At 36.5% G+C, this 25,444-nt stretch overlaps 1 long non-coding RNA gene across 1 annotated transcript; it reads left to right on the top strand.

Moving 5' to 3' along the window:
- The first annotated feature begins 21,090 nt into the window (after positions 1-21,090).
- On the top strand, positions 21,091-25,014 carry LOC134819751 (uncharacterized). The gene is made up of 4 exons (XR_010160796.1): positions 21,091-21,188; positions 22,845-23,143; positions 23,292-23,360; positions 23,851-25,014. It is a non-coding gene; the product is annotated as an uncharacterized LOC134819751 (long non-coding RNA).
- Positions 25,015-25,444: the final 430 nt, after the last annotated feature.

Below are 25,444 nucleotides of genomic sequence, written 5' to 3'. Positions count from 1 at the left end.
TTTATTATTTGATTTGATTTGATTTTATTCTGTTATGTAATACTCTGCGAAAGTAAAATCATCTTTATAGAAATATAAAATTCGATTTATTGATTTAACATAAACTAATACAACTAAGGACATAGGGGTGCCATAGTGCAAAGAAACTGCTGCTAATTGCTGCTAACTGTTTATATAACTTACCAAAACGCGCACCGAGGCCGAGTGAGACTTTTCGACGCGATGGTTTTGAATAATAATAAATTCAATATTTGAACCAAATATTTTACGAGTCACGAGTATCACACGTTAATCTTGTAGCGCGATGCGTTACTGTGCCGCGCACGCACTCAATGAGGCTTCTCTCGCTAGATCGGCGAAATGCACTACTGTGCCTCGCTGAGCTGCGATGAATTGACATTGTCATGTAACCGTTAATCTTGGAGGACTTCGCCGCTTCGACGCCGCGCAAACTAGCAATCTTGCTTCGCTTTGAAGCATCAAAGCATCATCGTCGTCGATCGTTGCTCTGCTTCGCAGAGCAACGATCTCAGCTCGACGGATTGACATCGTCAATCAACCGTTAATCTATTTAAATATTTTGAAAATTAATAAAATTAATGTAGCATGTAACTTGACAAAATTTTTAATAATTTTTTAATCTGTATCAACCCAGTTTAACAATTAATTTTACTCGTTTAAATTTTGCGTATTTCTTCGAAGTAATATAACGCTTGTCACTAATTTCGTCTCGAAATGTTAGCCCGAGGTGGTAAGTGCTACGATATAGCAAAAGACTCCCGGTTTTCTTGCAAAATATTCACTGCACTGTGTGTAAAAATAAAATTTCCTACTATACCCGGCCATGTTACTGGGCCGCGCTCAGCCTGTCATTCCGCCTAATCTGTTGTTTGTTATGAACATAATAGCCTGAGGTCCCCAAGTAATACCCCATGATAAAACGGAAAATTTGAGACAACGTAGATTTTGAGTTATCTCAAAATATCCAGAAAAGTCTCACTTTGGGCTTGCTCTAACCAGAGCCCTTTCGCTTGCAGTAGCGCGCGACCGCCGAAGGCGGAAAATCTACTTGTGAAACAAGCGCGTCACGCAGTACGCGTAGACACATGGCTATATGAACTTTGGGCCGATCAAAAGTTTTCAACTTTAACTTTGCAGATTCCTGTCCTCTCCAGTGGCGTAACGTTACTTTTTGGCGCCCCCCCGCTCAACTCAAAAAGCGCACCCCTTTCTGGAGCGCGCTCGCTTCGCTCGCTAGATTTGTCCGAGGGCCGTTGCCATCACAATTTTTTAATTTTAAAACGGAATATAAATGTGTGCCAATAAAATTTAAATTTGGAAAGTAAGAAGCCGCGCGCAAATAATTTTACATGTAAGCCGCGCGATTTAGTAATTAAATCGCCAGTAATTTGCGCATGATTGTTTTCGCGTTGGATAAAATATTATCTCGTGATACATGTTAACGGTTGTGATTGGACTATGCAGAGGGACGACGCGTTAGGGTAATAATAAATGTATCATGTACTGGACACTAATCATGCTATACTAATGACAAGTCGGTTACACAATGTCAGAATCTTGTTCGCTTTTCATTGTCGTTTGACATTAGACATTACATCCGAAACAGCCCGCAGCCGTTAAGTAATTTGTCATTCGTCTGATTAGTGATGTTACTGTTAATTTGTGATAAACAACGAAACAATTTTGTGAATTGTGTGTATTATATATTGTTAGTGTAACGAGGATAACTGTTTTAAAATTTAAGCTGCTGTATATGTTACAAAAATGTATATTATATTAAGGTTACCGGTTGTTCATGTAAATTGTAATCATCAATGGGCCATGGGGTAAAATATCAAATATGCCGTACTAAGTTTACGCGAACATTTAACATGACTAACACAGTCACTCAAATTTTAGAATTATGACTATTACCCTAGTTCTCTAAAATCCTTATAGTTTTGGCTATCATCCTAACTAAAGGAATAGCTGATTGGATGTACAGTGCTCACGTCATGATTTTAAACAGTGGTATAGGTTCTTGAACAGTGGTGGATGAATGTACGGTTAGAAAGTTTCTGCTATTACAACTTATGTCATATGTGATAATTTTGGATTGTTTTCATTGCTTAATTACACAAGCAGGGAGCTGGGAGACTGTTACCGTGAGTATTTAAACATTTGCAGGTTCATTTCCATAAATGTCCATCAATGACTGGACTACACAACTTTACAGTTAACTTTAGAGAAACTCATAAGTCATTTATCTCAAATTAAGCTGTTAGTGTCCATGATCAACCTGTGGCGACAATGAGTAATATAAAAAGTGTATTTGTAGATTAAAGTGCTAGCTCAGAGTTTTAGAATTGTATGGATTAAAGTTGGTTGTTTAGCCATCTAACAATCGATCGTGCTGTAATATATGGCCAGAGAATAATAGGGTCTTGGAAATTCTATAGTTGTTCTGAATTGAGCATGACCTGCAAGTCTGGGCCTTCGTTGGGTGATCTTTGAGCTGACTTTGAGAAGTTCACTGTACAGGCTGTGGTTGCTGACATGGTCTCGATATTGATTGATGTTAAGGGCCATTCATAACATTCGCGAATAACAACCATCAACCATCTTCCCAGCCTTTTCGTCAAAGTCTCGGAACCGTACAAAAACACACACTCGACAAGTGCTGTAAACACTCTGATCTTGATAGACTTCCTAAGCTTATACCTTTTTTTCTGCGTGTGTGGCATGCTCCCCATGCTCTTGATTTCCCAACCCTGATATCACTCTCACTATCTCTGATTCTGGATCCCAGATAGATGAAGTCTTCGGTCTTCCACATGCTCTATTGTACTGTTACCCAGGGACTTGATGGAATCAGGGTTCTCGATGTTCTGAGTAATGAATTTGGTCGGGACTGGTAATAAATATCATTAAACTGCTGTTTAACTAATTGAAGGTAAGGTACAATATCGTTGCACAGTGTTTGTGATGGTGACCTTATATATTATACAATTGAAAAGTGCGTGTGTGAGCTGTACTCACTGTACTGATTGTCCATTATCTAATGCTATTAGCGAGTTTTTATGCTAGTATGGTTGTTACCAGATGATGATGTTAAACATTTAAATGTATACTTTTCTATTTATTGGTAGTTGTTCAAATGATTATTGTTATTTGTTAGAACTTGCAGTTGTAGCCGACTTTGTTTTGCTGCCAGAAGTAGTAATGATTTGAAATGGCTGTTGTATGGTGTCACAACTAGTAACTACAAAGAGTGACCTATTTTTGTAGGAATTGTTTCCGTACGTTTAAAAAAATGTATTAATGAACAAACCTTTACATTAATGAAATTCCCGGATATAGCATGTGTTTATATGAACTACATGCCGAATGCCGATATGTGTGGAGTGTGGCTGCTCAATGTATATGCAGAGTTGGGATGTGACTGAAAACATTGAAGTAAGTATTAAGGTTTATTTTGAATCATGTAAATAGCTTTAATATTGTGGCATCTGTGGAGTTATGTTAGGTATTATGCCATGTGGTGAAATTTGTAGAAGGAAGTGGTTTACAAATTTATTTGTAAATTAACATCAAATTTCCCAAATCAGGTTTCGTTACGGTTGGAAGATGTCATGTACATAGTACATACTAAGCAAAATGTGGAGTCAATTGTACGCTGACGAAAGCTGCAAAACAACTGAGCCAGCTCCACAAGCACGACCTGACTGAAGAATTAAATCTTTCGCTACGTAGCTTGTCAGCCTTCAAGTTGATTTTGGTGCCAATCTGAATAACTGTACAGGCCCCAGCGACCCAGCAACTGGCAACACTGTACTCAGAGGTAGTAACAGCACTGGCACTTTATCTCACTATCTCGGTTACAGTAGGTCTTAAGACAGTCTATATTTCACCAAATAGAACTCCCGAAGAACTTATCAGCCGTCAGAAACTCGTTACCGAACTAAAGAAGAAGCGATTTCATACGGAAGGGTGAAATAGTGAAGGCTGATAAATGAACTTGAAGATTTTGTATCGTGTGAAATGTTTTGTCTGTGCATTTACGAGTGTGCCTCTCGATTTATCATATATTTTGACCACAGCTTACAATTCATGATTTGCTTTTAATTTTGTTATATTGAGTATCACAGATCACATTTCATTCTTGCTTGAAGGGCCCATCTTTTGCGAGCGTGACTTGTCATGCATTCATCGTGTTTTGGTGTCCCGTCATTATTTACAGACGGAAGCATGTTTTTACCAGTTTTATTTTCTGATCGATTTATTGCTGTTCTGTAAATTTTGAAAAGATTTTCATAAAAAAAAAGCCAGTACTGAAAAATCCTTTAGCAAACTGAAGCTATTTAAAAACTCCGAAGCACAATGGGCAACTAAACAATTTACGATAGATTAAGCAGTTTACAGTTTAGCCATCATCTCAATCGAGAACTTAACAGCAAGACAACTTGACAAGAAAGAGCTGGCCAAATTTGATGCTTTTTCCAAACCTAAGAGAGCTGAGAGTTGCTTGGAATATGAACTGTACGGTAATGTAAATATTATGTATTATCGAAAAATGTAATTTGTTTTTTATTTCCATATTTTTATTTGTTATTGCTACCTGTTAGATGTTGGTGTTTTATTTGTGAAGTATCATAATACTACAATAGGTGACTGCCGATTAAATTGGGATCTAAGTTAAAAGTAAACATTGATATATAAAATTGCCAGAAAATCAAAACATTCTCACGCGCGAATTTTGTGTACCACGTTTGTATAACAATTGCAATATCGTTATCACTTACCACGTGTTTTTTGCGCGCGCTGGCTGCTTGCTTTGCACTATATTTAATTTTAGAATTTTACAAATCTTAGAACAGTAGCACGATATTTAACAACTTTTGCACCTTATATACCAAGTATTTTATTACCAGGGGCGCCATATTTCTAGGGGGCGCCAAATTATGAGGGGGGCGGCAGAATTTTGGCGCCCCCCTCTCACGGCGCCCCCCCGCATAGCGGGGTCTGCGGGGCCTTACGTTACGCCACTGGTCCTCTCACTGGCTCAATTGTGAGCCACGCGTGCAAATTACTTGATTCACAATGTCAATCATTCGCATCTCGCCGATCTGTGGTTGCGAGAAGATGCGAGAAGATGCGCGGCGCGGCCGGCCCAGTAGTGCACGCATGGTGCATAGCGCTTGTCATACGTTGTATGACCCGCCGCGCACGAGTGCGCGGCTCCCCCTGTATTGTCGAAACTCTACAGGGGTTTCGCTGCACTATAGTTGGGGTCACCACGTGATACAAGCATAGCGCTACAAGTTAATTGACGATGTCAATTCATGGCAGCTCGGCGCAGCACAGTAGCGCATCTCGCCGATCTAGCCAGAGATGCCTCATTGAGTGCGCGGCGCGGCACAGTAACGCATCGCGCTACAACGCTACAAGCAAATAACTTACTGTCGCACGGCGCGAGCTCGAGCCATTTGTTTAAATTATACCACCTCTATCTAATCTCTTAGAGACTTTTGATAATATTTTTGATATTTTAGACGAAGGTGCTCCTGTCGATCTTTTGTATTTTGATTTTAGTAAAGCTTTTGACACAGTCCCCCACTTTAGACTTCTATCTAAATTCAAGAAAACAACAATTTTTTTTTCAAGAAAACAACAATTTTTTTATTTAAATCAATTATAGCAACAATTTGAAAAACTTTAAAGTTCTTCTACTCTTCTATTACCATGGAATATACTACGGGTATGGTGACTTGGGCTATTGAGTTGTTAAGTAGATTAAGATTAGTAAACCTGCACTTGCATTGTATTTATAAAAACTAGAAATTAGGCTTCACGGTAAAATGGAGAAGCAGGCTGATCTTGGAGGGAGCAGACCGTAAAGTTTACGCACCCACCAGGGCTACCTACCTACCCCAGTTGTTCTTTTTGGTTTATCAGCTTGTATTGTTATATTTATGGACCCCAAGTCACCACACTAAGAAGGAGTATGTATTAAAAAAAAATAAGTTAAGTTAATATCATCATATCAGTTTAAAACAGTAAATGTTAAGTTGAGGATTGAATTTCCTAGTTAATTTAATGGTTCAAACGTTTGGGAATATAATAATGTTGGTATTTGTATCTGCTGCAGCAATATCGATATGTCATTTGTCTAGAAAATTTTCGCCACTTCAATAGATATTGGGTCGGCAATTTGGTGAGTGAGTGATGAACTGGTTTGGTCTGTGGCTGAGTGAGGGGCGATGTGAAAGTTGTGGTAAGTCCAGGTGTTATTATTGTTGATGGATTGGGATCCCAGGATGATACTTTTACAGCGTAATTTGACCAAAGATACAGAAGTAGTGAAGGGTTTGGGGTCAAGGGAAAAGTTTTAGATGTTATAAAAGACTTTCTGACAGACAGAACCATGAGGGTTTGTGTAGAAGGACAATGGTCTGAGGTGAAACACGTGTTATCTGGTGTTCCCCAGGGGTCAGTATTGGGTCCTTTGCTATTTATTCTTTATATAAACGATTTACCTGACAATGTTAAAAATAAGATTAAATTATTTGCAGATGATCTCAAGTTAGTTTGTAATGCAGCTAACCATAGAAGTGTATCTGATGATATTTTAGAACTCGAAATTTGGGAGAGTATTTGGCACTTAAACTTCAATCCTGCCAAGTGTAAAGTAGTCCATATTAATCTGAATAATAATCTTAACTCGAATTATATTGTAAATGGAGTAGAACTAGAAGTATCTGCACAGGAAAAAGATTTGGGGGTTATTACCCATAGCTCCTTGCTTTGGAATGAACAGATAAAAGCATGTATTTCTAAAGCAAATCGTATGATCTGCTGGATTGTAAGGAACTTAGTTATTAGAGAAAAGGTTGTAATGATAGCTATTTATAAAGCTTTGATAAGACCTCATCTTGAGTATTGTGTCCAATTGTGGAATCCAGTTGCGGCTCATGGAAGTTGGGGGACTGTTTTGGAGCTGGAGAGCGTCCAGAGGCGGTTTACCCGTCTTATTGATGAGGCGGGTACTCTTCCATACAGCTGCAGACTGGATATCCTCAATTTGACAACGCTGGCAGCAGGCAGAGCGGCGAATAAGTAAAACAAAATTTTTAAGTAAAACAAAATTTAAATTTTATTGCCATTACAATGGATAATGATATCATAATAAATATAAGTAGACATCCGATAATAAACTTGTTACATCCAGTACAACCCAAGATGTCAGCCGACGCGACTTACAAAAATAAAGAAAGCTAGCATGTTATGTTCATTGTTCATAGTTTTTCTAACGAGCATGCTTAGCACTTAGGCTGTACGGAAATAGCTTTAATTCTACGTCATATTAAAAACTTTACATCATTTTTGAGGTACAAAAATAAATTTTAAAATAAATAACTCTTTTGCTGTTTAGGCGCGGCACCGCGCTTGACCCACATGCTATACAGTGTGTAGCAACACAGCGCTGAAAACAGAAGCTGAATGAGCTATAACATATAAGCGGTGCGTGCGCCGCGCCTAAACCTAAAACCATAAACTTTAAATATTGTCAAGATATTAAACGAGTTTTGCAAAATAATATAGCATGCTGACTCCTATTCGTAGTGGGGACCTTATCGAAGCTTTTAAAGTAACTAGTGGTTTGACTGAATATGGATCGGGTTTGTTCAGAATGAGCAGATCTGGTCTTAATCTAGTTTCAACCAATAGGTGTAATAAGAGTGTAACTAAAGTTAAGAATCTCCAGTCTTCTTTTCTTCCGGAGCGAGTCATTCCTTACTGGAACAAACTCCCTTCAGATGTCAAGAACTGCTCGACAGTTTTAAGCTTTAAAGTTAGATTGGAAGGATTTAAGAAAGAAATGATTTCTAAAAACAGTGTAAATGATTTTTATTTTTGGAATGTTTCGAATGAAGTTTTAGGGAAAATTGAAGGACCCAGTTATTTAAGCAATACGACACATTGTCCCAAAGCAGTATTATAAGGATTTATATCATACTCTATTTGAATCACATTTAGGATTTGGAATATCTGTGTGGGGTGGTATTAGCAATAACCGACTTGAACCTATCTTTAAAACACAGAAAAAGTGTATAAGAATTCTGTTTGGGGATAGAGAAGCTTACCTAGAGAAGTTTAAAACGTGTGCCCGAACACGACCTGTTGATAAGCAAAGACTGGGGGTGGACTTTTACCAAAAAGAACACTCCAAGCCCTTGTTTAAAACCCACAGGTTGTTGACGGTCCACAATCTGTACAAGTACACTTGTCTCTTAGAACTATTCAAAATTAATAAGTTAGAGGAACCATTATCACTGTACTCATCATTTAACAGGTCACCACGACGAGAGGATTATTTCATTACATCACAACCATCCTCACAATTCATCTACCAATCATCCTACATGTGGAACAGCTGTCGACAAACATCAAGTAAGATAAGTTTTAATACTCCGACAAACGGGTTTAAGAATATATTGAAAATTGCCTTACGAGAATTGCAATTCAAGCATGATACACTTGATTGGTGTGAGCTTAATTTTGCCACAAATGAGCTCAAGTTCTGATTTATGTGAGTTACTAAAATGACCATATATCTTTTCTCATACATACAACCACTGCACTCCAACCAAAAACATTACTTACACCATACTCCACAAATGATATATATATATATATACACAAACACACTAGTACCGAGCAATCGCACTGTAAAACATGCTCACGATACACTCAAAATTGGAAATATTCAACGGCTTGTATATGAAACTTACACTTACACTCAGTGTACACCCAGTGTTAACTAGTATTACACACTGGTAAACTCTACGTAACGCGCGAAAATGATTATTCTATGGCGTTTTCATTGTCACACCTCACGTCGACGGGATTAAACGCGCGCGCGCGTAACGTCTTATCTTACTGCTATCTCAACGAATAAACACACAACGACTTTGACAATTGACCGACGACTTAACGATTGTGAGTTATGACGGACTTAACTGTATGGGTCAACTACTAAAACTGCATTGTATACTATCTTAATCATTATACTGGACATGAGATGACGAAGTATCTTAAGCAGCACTTTATACCTCCACTTACAACTTAGAACTTGATTAGTCACGAACAATAGAATCATTATAAATCAATACAATAAAACATCTTGATCAATAAATGCCTAGCAGCACCAGACAGCGGCCGTGTACCTTTTTCGACTCCACGGAGTCCCTGATGGACTTTTGTTTACTTTTGCTAATAATTTGACCGCAACCTTTCTTTCTCGAAACACAAATCCTACTCAAGAAAACAACAATTTCAAGAAAACAACAATTTTATTTAGTATCAATTAAAGCAAACATAAATATATTTTATATATAACTAGCAGGACCTTTTTACCAGATATCTTAGGGGACTTGGAGTAGCAAGAGAATGGATAGAAGGTATATACCTAATACAAAAATACGTCAAAAAGAATTCAGGGTGATACAGGATCGGAGAGTGCAGACCGTAAAGTTTACGCACCCACCCTTGCCTCCTAAATTCTTGGTTGGGTAGGCATTTATGCGAACTTGGTCGTTTATACTCCAAGTCCCTTTGTTAAAAATTAATAAAATTTATCTCAGGAGTTAACTTTATTCAACAATAATAATATCAATATCAATTTATCGCATAAATTTAACTATCGAATACAGGTTTGATTATCGAATATAGGTTCGATTATCAAATATAGGTTCGATCTGATATAAATTTGTAAAATAAAATATTTAATTATTAAAAACATTACATCAGTGGTTAAAAATGGATCTGAAAGCTTATCAGCTTATAGTTCAATCATGATAGTAATATTAGGTGTGTGCTGCTGCATGTGCAATTTAATTACTGCAATTTAAAATTGGTTGGAGTCCAGGTATCTTTTAAGTCAGCTGCCTGTGATTGTACTAATAGTGCTTTGGTTCTCAATTTTATCAAGTTAATGGAAGTTTCTAGGCAATTGCTTGAACTTAAAATTTTTTTATGAACTGTGTTCCAAAGCTTGGCTGCATTAAACAAAAAGGTATTTGATTTATTTAGAAGAATAACAGTTAGACTCGTTGCACGGTTTGAAATGTTGATGGCCTCATAAAGGGAGTAGGGGCAGTGGTACTTGATAATCTTAGAGAATTCTAAAATGCAGTGATATTTGTACAAGTTTTGAGCCGTTAGAATTTTTAGTCTATTAAAAATGGGTTTTGTATGCTCCTTTTCAAAGTGTTTATGGTCTAATTTTTGCATACCATACGGTCTAGTACGTGCACATGTTGATTGTTTATCTAAATATGAGTCGAGATCACCAAAAAGGATCCTTACACAGTGCTTCTGTGTGATAAAAAGACTGTCATTTGATCGTTCTTTAAGGACAACGCCCCAAACACTTATACCATAACTGAGATGTGATTCAAAGAGAGCATTATATATTTTCAAATATAGTTCACCAGGTATCGAGTGTCGAATTCTACAGATTGCACCAGTCATGGACCGAAGTTTTTTACGAATGTAGTGCATATGGGCAGCCCAGTTTAACTTACTATCTATAACAATACCTAGGAATTTGGTATCCTTGACTTTGGTAATAACCTTACCATCGATGAATATTGACCTAGACTCATCTAGCAGGTTAGCAAATGGTCTGGTCCTTGCACAGGTCTCATCATATTCAGAGGCAGGTTTAAAATGGATGTAGCAACATTTAGACATATTGATATGGAGTAGATTACATTTCATGTAAATCGACACATGTTTAAGAACTAAGTTTGCTTTTTTGTATGTTGCTTCTCTAGATGGTCCTGATATAAAGATATTAGTGTCATCAGCATAAAGTACAAATTTCACCTCACTGTCAGAAAAACAGTTCACTATATCGTTCATATACAGTAGGAAGAGTAACGGCCCTAGAATTGACCCCTGTGGTACCCCAAATTTCACATCCAATGTTTCTGATGGTACATCGTTATACATAACATACTGCTTTCTGTTAGTCAAATAGCTTTTAAGTAAGGTAAGTGCTGTGCCCCTAATACCATAGGAGTTTAATTTGCTTAGAAGAATGTTGTGGTCAAGGGTGTCGAAGGCTTTGCTTAAGTCAATGAATATTCCTAAGACATGTTTATTGCCAGCTAGAGTCTTTGTAACGGAGTCTATAGATTTGTGTAGAGCATGAGTGGTGGAATGACCTTTTCTAAATCCAAACTGTGAGTCTGTCAGTACACCTTTAGATGTGAAGAAATTATAGAGCCGTTTGTAAATGATCTTCTCGAAAATTTTTCCAAATAAAGGTAATATTGATACAGGCCGATAGTTTTCAATACATTCCTTATTGTCTTTCTTGTAAATAGGAATAACTTTACCAGTTTTAAAAATACTCGGGAATGTACCACTTTGTATACATGTGTTGTAAAGCCTGGCCAAGGTACCAGCTATGAGCTTTGATGATTTCTTTACAACAATTATTGGTATGTCACTCGCCTTGCCATTTTGAAAATCTTTGATCACCTCAATGATCTCGTCTTTATTAGTTTCTTCCAGATAAATGGAGTCAGATACTGAATTTGACATGAACTGAGCAAATGATTCTATTGGTTCCAGAGAAATACTATTGTTCGTCAGTACATTTTTATTGAGATTACTTGCAAGAGATGTAAAATATTCACAAAATTTGTTAGCAATTATTCGTCTGCAGGTAACTCTCTGACCGTTTATGACAAAATCGTCCTTACGTCGAGACATAGTTTTACCACGGAGTTCATTAATAACTTCCCACGTCTTTTTCGAGTTCATGCTGTACTTTTCGAATTTTCTAGTGTAGCACATAGCCTTTGCCATATTTATTGAGCTTTTGAGAAACTTGTCGAATTCCTTGTAGCAAATGTGCTTATTCGGATCCCCGTCAGGTAATTTTAATGTACAAGTCTTTTTCCATTCGAAATACAATCTAGCTTTCTTCTCGATGGAATTAATTAGGCCCTGGGTAATCCAAGGGTTGGTTATGCTATTACGTTTAGTGGTTCTTGGAGTTAGAAGTTTGCAAGACAAGTCTATTTTTTCTTGAAATAGCTGCATAAAAGAGTCAAATGTGTCACAACTGTAGTGGAACCTATCTAAATCGTTTTCTATTTCAAGACAGAGCTTCTCTAGGTTAGCATTACTATAGTCATAGTGTATAGTAATTTTGTCTGGTGAATCAGATAGTGACACAGAGTCGGGGGAAAGCTTAACAAAAGTGAATATAGGGTGGTGATGGGAGATCTTGTCAGATATGACACCAGAGATAAGGGATTGGTCTAATACATTGGTGTGGATATTGTCAATACAAGTCCTGGAGCAACCAGGCATATGGTGAGTTGGCACTGATATGGTTGGTATAAAGCCATTGTTAAATATTATTTCTTGGAATTTGTCCTCTGATGAAGATGGGTGGTTTAAAATGTTAACATTAAAATCCCCAAGGATATATACCTTCTTGCCATTCAGTTTAGAGAGAATACGTTCATATGCTTTGTTAAACAGTTCAAGTGATGCGTTTGGAGGACGGTAGATAACCCCTACAACGGTTGGGTCTTTCATACTGGTGATAGATACAAACAGTGATTCTATGTGCTCATTACAGAGAGATAATCCAGTAATCTTATTAAAGTTTAGAGAGTTTTTCAGGTAAAGACAAACTCCTGATCCTTTAGCCTTGAACTGGTTTTTGTCTTGACAGAAATAACGGGATTGGTAACACGAGGAGTATCCACTAAGCTGATATAGTGTTCCATTGTCAGCATCAGTGTTTGTTTCTGCAAGACCAATAACAGAAAACTTGTGGTTTATACTAGACTGCTCAACTGCAAAGTTGTCAAAGTTTGTTGCATTCCCATCAATGTTGAAGAATAAAGTGGACATATATTCGACTGAATTTCCAGGCAGGGTGGTGGCATTCAACTCTGTTATGGAGAATGTTTTGCAGTTTTCAAGAATTTTTGAGCTGTTGTAGATAGATTCAATATAATTAACTGGCTCATCATCAATAAGGCCGTTGTTAGCAAAGTGGGGAGCTTGGTAGAAAGGGTTGTATCGAATAATATCGTTGGCTTCAATACAGACTTTGCAGTATATTTCATCTCGAAATTTGACTATGTTGTCATTAGTTTTGCATTTTTTGTGCATTATTTTGTCACACATCTGACAAATTATGAAAGGGTGTCCAGCTCGTACAGGTTTATTGCAGCAGCAGCAAATTTCGCATATCAATTTAACTATCATGACTGAAATATAGATCTACGTGGTCGTGGGGAAAATCTGCCTCTAGCTTTGGCATTAACAACATCACTGAATGATCTCCCGTCAACAGGGCTACCAAATATCTTGTGAGCAAAAGCCCGGGAGAGTTTGAATATACCGTTTGATCCAAGGTGAATTGGGTCATCCGGCTTCTTATATCTACAAAACTGCTGATTCAGCAGACCATCTTCGTCAACAAAGCTATTAAAATCTAATGTACCTATTCTAGAATTGGTATCACAGTATCCAAATAAAAACCTGTTAAACTCCATAGCCCTTTCGTTCAGCAAGGAGGACCTAGTTGGCAGTATAGGTGAAACAATTATTTTAGCGTAAGGGCACAATTCACTTATAGTCTTGAGCTTTTTGTTCAGCTCATTTGCCCAATATTTAACATTCCCCCCATCATTCTTGATGTTGTTTACTCCACAATGAACTATAATGTTTTTATAACCTACACAAAGGGTAGGATCTAGCTTATCTATGGTGAAGCATTCTATTCTTCTTCCAGGCAAGCGGTGTCCAAATGTTCCTTTTCCAGACCCAAATCGGAGGTACCGGGTATTGGAGTCACCAATAATCAGTGTCGCATTGGTGCTACTGCTTATGTATCGGAAGGTGATACTATATCGTAGGTGTCTCTTTTCCGTGCTTTTATCAATTCTGTGGTCCCAGTGAAACTGAGACTGTTTGCTCATAACATAGAGACTGCATCCCTCTACTGTCTCTACAATCTCCCCTTCAAGATCACTTTTTTTTGTGAACTTGACAGAGCATTCTCCTCCTAAGGATACTGTAAAGATGGAACTATCATGAACCAGTGACTGTTCGTTATCAGAGTGCTTAGGAAGGAAGCTGTTCTCGTCGGTGTATCGGTTTATCAGGCACTGGTTAGTCACTGATCCTGGGTGCTGATCTTTTATTTTAGAGGCTAGCTCAGCAAGAACCTCAGGGAGTTCTGTTGATTTGGGCTTTGCAGCTTTAGCTCCAGGGTAGTCGTACGGTTCGCCAAAGCTCAGAACGTCATGGCCATTCTCTGAGTTTCCATCAAAGGCTTCCTTCTGTTGATTAAGGAAAACCAGCAGCTTAGTGTTTAAGTCTGTGTCTATGAAGTCCGGGACATACGACACAATGTGCTTGGACTTGGAATCCTCTGCACTTGCATGCTTCTGCGCATCCAGAAGGAGCTGTTCATTGACTGTCTCAGATGCTGCTGGTGACCCTATGTTAAAAGGTGGCATGGGAAGGTCAGGAGTGGACACATTTGATGATCTACTGTTTTTAAAACAGTTGATGTCTAGTTTTAGTTCAGCGAGCTTTGTGTTGATGGAGTCAAGAGTCCTAAGATGGCTATCATTGTCTTTCAAGTTTTTAATGGACGTCTGAATGGCTTCTAAGGACTTGTGTATGGAGCTTTCGTCTGAGGTAGTATGACCCATTAGAATGCTGGAGGGAGCTGACAAGTAGGAAGGGGACTTAGCATCGTCACATTTCTTGCCACTCACTACAGCACAAACATTTTCAGCAAGCCCATTTTCAGCAAGCTCATTACAGTATTAAAATAATATAAAGCAAATCATGTGAATATATGACTACGAAATAGATCTATAGATTTGTCCATAATATTTAATACCGTATTGATGGTTTTGAATTTTGTATATTGAATTTTAATGTGAAGCGTTTACTCTTCCCCCTCGGCAATTAATTAGAAAGTTAGATTAATGACAATAATTGCCAAATGACGTAGTAGATATAGATGTTCAATGTTGTAGAGTGATTTCAAGAGTAGTGGTCCACAGGGGTCCGAAAAAGCCGTACAGGCACTTGGGTCCTTATCCTTGTCACTAGTCCCAATTGGATTCACTTTACACAAAACATGAACGTTTACAATTTAGACGTACACATTGGCACGATATTTATTAGAAAGCAAACAGTATAAAATAATACGTGCGTGCGCGGCTTGAGCCGCGCCGCATAACAATTTATGCGTTAAGGGGCTGGAGTACGCGTGTTTACAGATTAATGAATTGTTGCATTGTAAATATTTAAAGTTGACGATATATTATGATTTAATAGTAAATTTTTCAAAGCTGGCTTTGGACTTAGGTAAATTATAACTTATTTATTTTAAAGAAAAAACCACGGATAGTTTTAAATTTACATAGTCGTATAACTATAATCAAGTTAATCCTGTTTTCAAGAATGCGCGGCTTTGGCGGCCAGTTATTGACTTGTACATAAAATTGAATTTTAAATAGAAATGTGAATGTATTAAAATTTAAAACTTTCAAAACGGAGGCTTATAAATATTATTATATTATGATTGTAAAATAAAGGATAAAATTTTAAATTTGTTTCACTAAAAAATTTGTTTCACTAATAAGGAGACACATAATGAATATCTTTGGTTTCATCCTTTTGTGGCAAAGAAGCGTTTCATAAATCTTTATTCCACTGGGAAGTATTAATGAATTATTTATAGATAATGTATTAGATTTTATTAATTAATAAAATTGAATTTGATAAATTATTAATGTTGATGGAAAAATATAATTATTTAAATTATTTTTTTTTATTTAGTGCAATGATATTTTGTAGACACTTGTGATGATGTTATGTCATAATATTTACTTACTTACTTACTTACTTAGTAACACGGCCAGCCAGTAAGGTTTGCTGGGTTGGATCGAACAAACTTTTTAGCTCTGTAAGCAATAAAAACGTTCCCTGTAACTAGCTGTAAATGCTTTAAAGACTCCTTAAATATTTTATTTTCGTCTGACTTTTCATGCTATTATTATTAACATTTTCCATAACTGAATATATACATGTGGATGATTTAAATATCGCGCAGCGATATTTAAATGTATGTGTCCTAAATAAAAGGTAACTTGTACAGTGTTTTTATTGGCAGTACCCTTTCTACCTACTATGGGTAGGTGGCCTAGTGGTTAGAGCTTCCGCCTTACGCCCAGAAGTTTTCAGGTTCGAATCACAGTGTCACATAATCTATACTAGGGAGTAACTAAGTATCCATTGGATATCTAATGTTTTGAATTAGCAGAGTCGGTCTTAATCTTGTTTCAAGCAATAGAAGTAGTATAGTATAAGTATAGTAGAAGTATAGTATAGTAGAAGTTTAACTAAAATCAAGAATATTCAGAACACAGAAGTATTTTCTCCCGGAGCGAGCTATTCCATATTGGAACAAACTCCCCCCCGGACGGCAAGAATTCTGTGACAGTTTTAGGCTTTAAAATTAAATTAGAAGGATTTAAGAAAGATACCTTTGTAAAAAAGCTAGAGTAACTCCCATCCATAAGGCAGGAATTAAAGATGATCCTAATAATTACAGGCCAATATCCATCCTTCCACTTGTAGGAAAACTTATAGAATACTTTGTCGGCAAGCAACTCACTGATTACATGGAAGAGAACAAACTTTTCATCCGGCATCAATATAGCTTTCGGAAAAATCACTCCACAACTTATTTGATGTACGATCTGATGGACGAAATATATATGAGTAAATCTAAGTCTTATAAACCAGGAATCATCTTTCTTGATCTTAAGAAGGCCTTTGACACAGTGAATCATGAAATATTGCTTCAAAAATTGGCACTTTATGGAATTGGTGGCATTGCTTTAACCTGGTTTAAGAACTTCTTATCTTGTAGATATCAATGCACAAGGATCAATGGCAAACTAAGCTCATTTTTAGAAGTTCTGAGTGGTGTACCACAAGGAAGCATCATTGGGCCTATATTATTTAGTATCTTCATAAATGACATCATTTATGCCTGTAACCTATCTAAGCCCTTTCTATTTGCAGATGATGGTGCACTATTTTTTGATCAAACCTGCAGAAGCACATTTATAAACATGAAAATAGAACTTATGACAATCTTTAAATGGCTCAGTGTTAATAAATTATCACTCAATGAAAAGAAGACTGAATTCCTATTGTTTGATTCTGTTGATCAACATGATGAATTAACCATTGAATGTAATGAGGTAACTTTCACAATCAAGGAGTGCAAAGAGACAAAATATCTTGGCCTCATTCTAGATAGTAAATTAAACTTCAAAAGCCATGTAGATTATATTATTAGGAAGGTCATGAAGAGAATTGGTGCCATGTATAGAAGTAAAGCACTGCTACCCATTAAATATAGGAAAATGTTTGCCAATGCACTCATGTTGCCACAATTCAATTATTTAGACACGATCTATTGTAGAGCTGGCAAGACAAAACTTGCTGAACTTGACACTCTGTACAAAAAGGTAGCCAAAATAGCTCTCAACGTTCCACAAACAGAGAGCAGCCTTAATTTTTATAGAGACATGAAATGGTTACCACTCCATCTTAGACGACAACTCCATCTGTCAAATTATATGTTTAGAATCATCCATGACAATTGTCCTACAAACTTTATGAACAAATTTAGTTACATATCAGGAGGTAGTAGGAGCGGCGAAAGCTGCAACCTATATGTTAATAGATCAACATCACATAAAAACTTTCAATACTTGGGGGCAAAATGTTGGAATAATGTTCCAACAGATCTACGAAATCTGCCCGATGTTAAAAGCTTTAGTGATTCGTATAAGAAACAGCTACTCTCATCTATAACAACAGACCCTAATTATACCGTCAACAATTCATATGACAAATTTTACACTGCAATCATAGTCGACGATAACTAAGTATCTTCTAATTCTTTTAAATCTGAGGCATATATAATTGATGTATCGAAAGGATATTCCCTTTTTTACCACCGTACCATTCTGATTGATTTTGCACATGACTGACATGTTTTAACTGGAGAAGGGGTTCGCACAGTGGTAGTTTTATAAACCACTTTTAATTTATTGACCTATTATACCTAGTGGTAGTTTTATAGACCACATTTAATCTATTAACTTATTATACTTAGTATTTATTTTTGGTGACTGTATCACCCAGTTTTAACATTTGATAATTGTACAGTTTATTGACGACACATTGACTGAATGTTATTTTATATTCTAATTTATATTCTAGATATTTTATTTATTTTTCAACAGACGACAACTTCCTGTTTTTTCTTCTATATTAGTTACTCATATCTCTTGTACAGACTGTTTTGCAAGGACATTGACAGATGATACTCACATTAGGCATTCATTATTGCATCTAAATTATTTCACTTGCATTAGGTTTAGAGATTTATTCTCTGGTTAACAGATTTTAAATGTTTAATTAATTTGTAGTATGACAGTAAGGTATATAAGAAGTTATTTAATTTTGCTTGGACCAAACATCTTGACTATCACAATCTTCATGCTGAGCATCAAAGTGGTTATAGGTCAAATCATAGCTGCGAAACTGCAACCCTTACCATCTACAATGATCTTCTTTGTATCAGTGACATGAAAAGCAAGGTTATCCTCCTCCTTTTGGACCTCAGTGCTGCTTTTGATACTGTAAATCATCACTTGCTCCTAAAAAAACTAAAAAAGGACTTTGGTTTTGAAGGTACTGTTCTCGAATGGTTTACATCATACCTTAATAACAGATCCTTCACAGTAACTATTGATAAATCAAGATCAAAGAGATGCTTCCTTAGAATTGGAGTCCCGCAAGGTTCAATTCTAGGTCCAATTCTGTTTATACTTTACACAAAGGAGCTCAATCAGATCGCAAAGAGACATGGATTTAACATCCACATGTACGCAGATGACACTCAACTGTACATTGAGTTTAACCCACTATTTCGAGATCTGTCAACAATCGAAGAGAGAATAACAAATTGTTTTGAAGATATTAAAACCTGGATGACCCAAAATAAACTCAAACTGAACCAAAACAAAACAGAAGCTCTTGTAGTACAGACCAAGAACAGTTACTCTTCATGTCCAGTCGATTCAATACAACTTGACAATGCAGCTGACCCAGTGGATGCATCCCGCACAGTGAAAAGTTTAGGTGTCCTATTTGATCAATTCCTAACATTTGAAGATCAAATAAATTCAATTATCAGTTGCTGCAACATCCATCTGAGGAACCTTCGAGTTATAGGCTCAAAGCTTAACTATGATCTAAAAAGACAGCTCATTCACTGCTTGATCTTTTCAAAACTAGACTACTGCAATGGACTCCTATACGGTTTACCCGATCTTCTCATAAAGAAACTCCAGAAGGTACAAAATTCCTGTGTTCGATTCTTGTTTGGTTGGAAAGCTATCAAAAAATGGGACAGTGTCACTCCATTCCTGAAAAAAGCCCATTTTCTTCCAATACGACAACGAATAGAGTATAAGATTGCTCTAACCGTGTTCAAATGCGTCAACAACATAGCGCCGGAGTATATCACCAAATGTATTGACATCAAGAGTCAACCTGTACGTGTACTAAGAACTGAAGAAGACTATTTCCTCCTAAATGTTCCTCCTATTTCAAACTATAGTAAAACCGAGAGAAGTTTCAGCTACTGCGGACCCTCTGTTTGGAATCAGCTTCCTTATCAATTGAGAACACTAACTGATATCGTCTTATTTAAAAAGAAACTAAAAACTCATCTCTTTGAAAACGTATTTGTATAAGTATCATGTATTACCTCTCTCATAAAATCCATACTTCATAAAAATAAGTTCTTATGTATATGTTACTCATGAGTCGCTTTAGATGGTTTGAACTGAATCTTTGGGTTTTGAGTTCTTTATGGCTATAAAGCGATGTATAAATTCCTACTTATTATTATTATATTATTATATTGACTATTGAGGTTTAATGATGATATGGAATTTGAATTCTATATAAATTTACACTATGTGGTTGGGGCATTTTGCATAGTAAATATGGTTACTACTCCTATATATCATATTATTTGATTGTTATTCGATTTCTGATTATTTCTTAGGAATATGATTATTATATCTCAATTTGGCTTTAGGTAGGGTGCCCCGCTAAAAGAACTGGATTCTTCCAGGAAGCATCCCGTGCATAGACCTTGGTCTACATATATATTAAATTATTAACCATTCATTCTGTATGTGCACGAAAATTTATTTCAATTTCTAAAAGTATTACAAATGATTGCTTTTTTAGAATGTTTCTAATGAAATTTTAGTAAGAATTGAGGGAGCCAGTTATGTCAGTAATAAAGACATAACGATTATCTTTGGTTTCATCCTTATATTGCAAAGAAGCGTTTTATAAATCTTTATTCCACTGGGAAGTTTGATTAGGTTTTTAAAATAAGATAACGTTTTGATAAATTGTTTTTAAATATTGTATTTGATAAATTATTAATGTTGGTGGGGAAATATTTGTTATATATTTTTTTCACATAGTGCGATGATATTTTGTAGACATATGTGATGATTTGATGTCATAAATTTTACTTTAGTTTTACTTTACTTTACTTTATCTGTGTACTGTCTCTTCGTCCGGTCGGATCAGCCGAATGATCAGAAACGTGATCAAGATTTAAATGAGGAAGGGTCCTGCATAAAGATCAGGAATCTTCTTGGGGTACCGCTTTAGTGCATCTACATTGCTGTGTACTGTAAACACAGTACTTAAAACTACTACACTGTTCACAAAGCACAGGATAACTGTGTCACACAGCAAACTCACTTATTCAGTGCACACTTGGAAAGTACAACAATGTCCAACTGGCCTGGATGAGAACCAGTTACTGCAGCCGCAGTCAATTTTAGAAGTATCACTGTTATATCATTATAATTTTGTCGTTACTTGTTTATAAATAAGATGATTTATTTTGCCAGCTATGAAACCAAGAGTAATTGTGGAACAGCTGTATCCTCACGAACACATATGGGACAATAGTCTTCTCAAATTACAAACTATACTCTCCTCACCATGTAAGTAGAGGAATATGTACTGTTGAATTACTATTTTGTTAAAATTGTACTGCTTTTGTGCTGCTGAATTACTATTTTGTTGAAATTATACTGCATTGCCGAGACGAGTGTATTTTCTTTTGCAATACCTGAAAAATATGCACAGATCGTTGACTAATTAAACAGCTTGGAAGTGCTCTTGGCTGTGTCAGGGACACTTTCATTAGTCGAAATACACTCTCACTGCCGTTTTAAAATTGTTAGCTCTCGTTATCGCACTGCTTATCTCTTGATAATTGCAACGCTACTGCGCTGCTAGCTTGTTGTGCTGATCTTTACGATGGCAGATTTGGACTTGGAAAGTATCAATTACATGTGGAATGAGATGTTCACCTGGAGCAAAGAGACTCTGAAGAAATTTGGCAAGCCGTACGGAAAGTTAAAGGACATTGCGGACGCTAAGAACTTCAACAGACTGAATAAGCCGGAGATTGTCGATGTGTGTGGTCGATCTTTTGAGTATACGAACTATCTTATGGAGACCGTTGAAACGTATAAGAATGTGTTGACCAGACTTCAGGGTCAGTTAATTGAGAAGCAAGAGCAGGTTATCAGTGTTCAGGCCGAGCTATCAGCTTGCAAGATTGAGCAACTTGAAGCGATGAAGAAAACTGTGTCAAGTTCAGTTGCTGATTCAGTGAAAGCGGAGTTCCAATCTTACAGCTCTGTCGTTCAAAGTTGGCCAGCACAGTCTCCAGTAATCAGCCCGGAAGCATTGACGTCTGTAGTCAAGACTATTGTTGCAGAGGAGGACCGCAGCAGGAACCTTCTTATCTTCGGTCTGCCTGAGGAAAAAGAAGAGAAGCTCGAATCTCAAGTCAGTGAAGTTCTGGAAACTATTGGCATAAAGCCAAAAGTAGAGGCTCAGAGAATAGGAAAAAAGAAAACGGTTGACTCAACGCGACCAGTTAAAGTTATCACCTCAAACTCGCTCATCGTTGATCAGATTCTGAGGAATGCCAGGAACCTGCGGCAGAGTGAGAAGTTTAAGACAGTTTTCTTGAGCCCTGATCGGTCTGTCGAACAGAGGAAGCTCCGGAAAGATCTGGTACAGGACATGAAGAAGCGGGCACTTGCAGAACCGACCAAAAAGTTTTACATAAAGGACGGGCAAATTTATTGTGCCGATGAGAGCAACGGTTGACAACTTTTTTTTGAGTGTGTGTTTCGTGTGCTGTTTTGATATGTTTTGGACCATGTTTGTGAGGGACATATTGGTAGCTGTAGTTATTTTCTATACAAGACTGAATAGTCTTCAGGCTTTAGCTGAGCTTTAATTTCCGACGCAGTTTTGTTGAGCCACTAGTCCATGATGGGGAATATAAACAATATATTTAACTCTTAATGGTCATAGCTACTTTTAATTTCATGAATCATACAGATTTTAAAGTACGCTGGTACGATTTTTATCTTATTAAATTGCTGTTCAATATCTATTTTAGTAAACATTAACTGGGGTAGTAAAACCCAGTTCCCAATCAAAAAAATCAATCTTTGTCACTTTTGTTGCTTTTGCCGCTTAGCAGACACCTCCTGATGTCCCAAACGTATCATATTTAATTATATTTATATATTACATGAATTAACAATGACATGAGCTTAATACGACTTTTTCAGCCCTTGATTGCAGCACTCAATACAAAGAAATGCTCAATATTGTGGCCGCAGAGCTGGAGTCAGATATACAAAACTTTACCTCAGAGGATATTTTGTCTGTCAAATCTCCCAATCATCATTCTAAAAACCTTAATGTGGCTTATAATTATGAAGAGAAAGAAATTCGTATTCAAAGTCGAAATTGCAAGACCACAGATTATGTAAATTCCTCTGTTAGATGTCAAAATAGCAAGCGCGAGCGCAGCCAGCAACAGTCTTTATTTTCTTCAAGTTTACTAGATCCTTTTGACGACTTTGTTGTGAGTACTAAACATCTGTTATCGTTTTTAAAGTTTTAATAATACTTTACAAAAGGTTCCTGAAATTGAGAAAGATCGACATTTATCCTTAAATCTGCCGGAAATCATAAAAATCTATTATGCCATTACTAATTCGAAACAATTTCAGAGTTTAAATGATACCCAGCAGCTGCTCAAGAACTGCAACGTCTTTCATAACTACCCCAGGAAAGCTAAGGTAAGTTTTGTTCTGATGGTCTGATTTTACTCATATAACTCTAATCCCTATAAACTTATAAAATGCAAACTTATCAACTTGGGCCATTGTTAGCCCCAAGCGTTTTGGTCCCTCATTCCTGCCACTCGGTATTGCCTACTGTAAAGTAGACATTTTTCTAAGACAATAGAGAAACTGACCTTGTCTCACTAAATTCAACAACTTGCCATAATAAAAATACTCACAACCAAATAAAGTTTTTAAAATAATTATATAAATACGATCACCAAAGAATATTTCCTCAGGCTCAAGTTTACTTCTAGTTAACTAATTCGTGGTTTAAGCTCATATTTTATTTATGATTAAAGGAATGTAAAATAAAACTTATCGTTTCATTGAAAACTTAGCTTTGCATTGATCAAAGTTGCAATTTTTCACCTCATAACTATGACAGTTCATAGTTTTTAAAGTTCTCCAGTTAACCAATGTATTCACCACCTTCTTTCTCCAGGCTGGAATGACATCACCATCACTTTCCCTGCAACCAGTTGGCAGACCAGTTATGGGATGTGGACATGGACATCCTCATTATAATTGTAGATGTCCCCATCATTTCAACTCACGGAACTTGCAACCCAGTAAATCCTGAGTACAGCTGGTTTCATAGGACTTGTCTAATCAGATTTATTTTGACAAATTTTCAGTCACTGAAGATCTTTCTTGAGATCATCCTCTGCTCTGAAGAATGATATTTTTGATATTATTCATTTTGTTGCTGTATGTGACTTTTATGGATAGTATTTCGAGTATTTAAACCTTTGTAAGCTCAAAAAAATTTAGTTGTTTGAGTTGCTCTATGCAGCACACTACACATGTTGAACATTTTATGTATGTACTAACTAAGTAATACCACTTAATTTTGTTATAGATTTTTCCTTATTATACATGATTAGTACACGTAATATATGCTGTATACTGTATTATATATATGGGTATTGTTTCCTATGATTTGAATATTTAACTTTGTTTGTTTATAAAATATATAAAAATATATTATCAATACTGTAATATATTGTCTGCTTATAGGCTATGTTGACAGAGGCACTAGTACCCATGGACTGATCTAATTGAAGTAATTATGTGCAACTTTATTTTCTGACGAAATTAGTTTAGAAGTTTGATAATGATGAACAATTTAAAGCTTAAATTTAATTTCAACAATTCACAATACATTTTGGGAATATTTTAAGTGGCAATAATATTATCAGATTACTTATATCGCGTAAGAATTGGTTTTTTGTTCGTTAAAAGTAGCTCCTGATCATGCTATCCCATGTTTTTCTTCAACCTTAAGCAGTAAAATTTTTACTGAGTAAAAGTTAAAACTCTGTTTTTCAATATTATCTGACAATTAATATTGTTTCGTATCTGACAATTATAATCCATTGACCACGATTGTAAAAGTCTACCATCGATTTGGAGTACAATGTACATGGAAAGAATCTTTTTTAATATTTATGTTACACCTTGCATCAGTAACAGTTTAAATTTCTGACGCTCACATAACAGATGAATTATTTTCGACTATTTGAAGCGAGTGTTATTGTTATTGGTTATTTTTGAGCCTGATATTGCACTATTTGCTATCACAATTATAATACATTTTCAAAGTCTAGTCAAAGTGTAATCATTTCCGCCCTCCTCAACAGGATCTATGTACAGGGGAGATTCTTCTCGCTGTAGGTTGTCATATCCTTGCTGTTCCCCTAGCTGATAACTGGATACTCCGGCTAGTTGTGGTGGTGCTGGCATATCGTATTCTGGCACTTTTGGTGGCATATCATAATCTGGCACATGTTCACCCTCCTCTTCCAGCACTACCTCGTTTACGTAGTGGTTCGGTTCCTCAAACTCTACGTATTCTCCCGCCATTGACTCCTCAGTGCTAAAATACTGAGCGGGCCGTGGTGGCACATCAAGAGGGGCTGCACTTTCTTCAGCAGGTCCTGGCGGGTTGGTTGGGGTTGAACCTGGGGATGTACTTCTTTTCTTCGATTTGCTTTGGTGTCTAAACAGTTTCTGCATTACCGGACGGTAGATGTAGT

Source organism: Bolinopsis microptera, chromosome 8 (assembly GCF_026151205.1).
Source record: "Bolinopsis microptera isolate Bmic1 chromosome 8, MBARI_Bmic_1.0, whole genome shotgun sequence".
Classification (NCBI taxonomy): domain Eukaryota; kingdom Metazoa; phylum Ctenophora; class Tentaculata; order Lobata; family Bolinopsidae; genus Bolinopsis; species Bolinopsis microptera.
This window is presented reverse-complemented; position numbering and strand designations above follow the sequence as displayed.